Below are 2838 nucleotides of genomic sequence, written 5' to 3' on the forward strand. Positions count from 1 at the left end.
CACCACATAAAATAAATTAGTAAAACAAAGGTATGGTGTCCATGTTCAACTAAAAAATTTTTTTAGTTATTCAGTGCTTTCAACAATATGAAAATCTGTATGCTGAAGACTATTCATTGTAGTGCTATTGGAAATTACAAAATATTTGTAACAACCAAAATGCTCTTATATAGGAGAACGGCTGGTAAACTATGATACATCCAACAGTGTATCTGTACACAGAGGAGTACTATGCAACTACAAAAAAAGAAAAAGAAAATATCTATAAAGTGATGGTAGAATTTTAAGACATATTGTGTTATCATGTATCACATTAAGTGAAAACAGCAAAGTTCAGAAGAGGAGCTAAAATATGCTAGCTTTATTGAAAAGGAAGGGGAGAGAAGAAAACATGAATGACTCTTGTTTATTTATTTAAAAAAAAAAACAGGAAGCATGAATCAGAGACAGTAGAGAATGTTGAGACTTAAACCCCAGGGAGAAGAGAGAAGGGAAATGACAAAAGGAACTGGGCCAGGGACATTACCATTTTGCACGGTTCTGAAGTTTGGAACCACTAATGTTTCACTAGCTTGGAAAAGAAAATAAATGAAATGAACAAATATAAAGGGAAACTAAAAACTTTATTTGATGTTTTGGTTTTTGGCCAAGCACAATGTTCAGTGCACATATTCAGGATACAGTATACCTGGAAATTTTGGAAATACTTTCTCTAAGTTATTTTCTCTCTAAGCTCTATTTTCTAACCTCTACCCACATAAAAATACAGATTAAAAATAGTAATACAGATTAGTAATTAGTGATACCAATTAGTAAGTCTATTAGAAGAAAAATTTTAAAAAGCTGGTTTTTGAGGATGCAGTAAACTAATACTTACATAACACATAATATAATTTTTAAGTGTGTACTCCCATGATTTGAAAACCCACTGAATTTCTCACTCGGTAATGAGCCTAAGGTCACAGATTCAGAGTAAACTTGCCACTGCAGTCGCTGCTGTCCTCTCTCTGCTTTATTAGGTGTGGTGTCCCTTGGCCGCTCTCCAAGAAGGGGGCGTGGCCAGCAGGACCCTCCCCGACACCTTGAGGTAAACTCCGTATCTGATGCTCTAGTCTGCGTATCGCCCATCTCATGGATCACAGCTCATTCTCTTGTCACTCTGCCACCTGTCTATAGAATAGTGGTCCTTTTTCTATTTCGTATTTTACATGGGCATCATTCAGCTTATTTGAAAGACCCAACTTTTAGCTCCAGAAACTGAATGATATATTTTCCCATTGAAGTCACACATTTTCCTGAACATGTACTTACAGAGGTAGATAAATGCTTCAATTACAGAATTGTGCTCACATATGCTATAATTGAACAGTGACATATAAAGGATCATATTGAGACACTTTGATCCCTAGTCGGTTATTCTCTTTTCCTAGCAATACAAGATCACTCATATTACTATAGCTAGACCGTAACAAAATCATGGCATCCCTAAATTCAACTACCTGCAGTAAAATAAGAAAATGACCATCTGTTATGATATTCAAAAAGGATCCCAGATTTAGCAAGGAGTTTGGACAAGATAAGCCCTCTAAAATCCATTTCAACTCTAAAATGTCGTTTATGAACTATTTCTATCATAAATCAGAAACAAAAGCAACTTCTGGATTCCTTTTTAAAACCATGATCTAAGACAAGAATTCACACAGAACAAAGACACAAGTAATTTTACAGTTTGCAAGCCCTCTCTGCTCACGAGCAGTCCTGTCTGTCTCAAAGGATAAAGTAAAAGCCATCACTCAGCAGAAGGCATGGTAGCAAGATGGGCAGGGAGCCTGACAGAGGGAGACAAGGCACACAGACCAGGGCCTTCCCTTGGGGACCATTCTTCCCCCAGGTGGCTTCTGTCAGTGGAAGGGAAATGGCCAGCTCAGCTTCAACAAGAAGGCTGTAGATTTTCCTGCTGTCATTACATCAATGGGGTGCCACTCCTCCATCTCTTCACTTGCTGGGATGCGACTTTGGAGTGGATGCATCGGTGATGCAAGCCTGGTCGGAATCTCAATTCTGTATCTGTTTATGCTGGAAAACGCTGTTGGTGCATGGTCATGGCTAGAAGTTAGTATTTGTCTTTCCTCTCCTCCCTACCTGAGGTGGAGGATGCTGATGTGGATGAGGTCACTTTAAACAAGGGGTTAATGTGAAGTTTAAACCAGGAAGCAAAAACAGCATCATGAAACTGAATGCCTACAATCTAATTTGTATCAGCCTCACCAAGAAAGATGTAGCCACTCTCCAAGTTGAAGTTGGACCCAGTTACTGGTCAAGGCACACACACAGCCTTCCCTCTGTCCTATCTTAAGTTAGCAAATAAAATGTGTAGGTTTTTCTCAAGGTGATGAGTGTACGAAACATTTTGATCAGCTCAGCTGAGCTCACTTGGCCACTCTGCACTCTGAAGAGGGTCTGCCATACCAACACTGGGAACCAACAGGACAGACATCAACCTGAGCTCCCAGGATAAGAAGACTGATTTGACTTCCTAGTAGTTTACTTGGAAGCTATTTTTACTGTATTAGTAGCACATGCCAGAAACTCTCCTCAGAGGCAAGAAATTCAAAGAAGTAGACTTTTACAGAGAGGTAAGTATATATATGAATTCATCATAGTGAAAAAAAACACCTAATATTTTTTGCCATATTTTAACTACGTTAAGATCTAAGAAAACTAATTTGAATTGTTCTATGCTAAAAATTCCATTTTTTTGCTCCCAAGTCCCAAAAGATACACAATAGACACAAACATTCAACCACAGAAGAGCAACCAAAAATGGTACTTGTACAA

The sequence above is a fragment of the Marmota marmota genome, unplaced genomic scaffold (genome assembly GCF_001458135.2).
Source record: "Marmota marmota marmota unplaced genomic scaffold, marMar, whole genome shotgun sequence".
Classification (NCBI taxonomy): domain Eukaryota; kingdom Metazoa; phylum Chordata; class Mammalia; order Rodentia; family Sciuridae; genus Marmota; species Marmota marmota.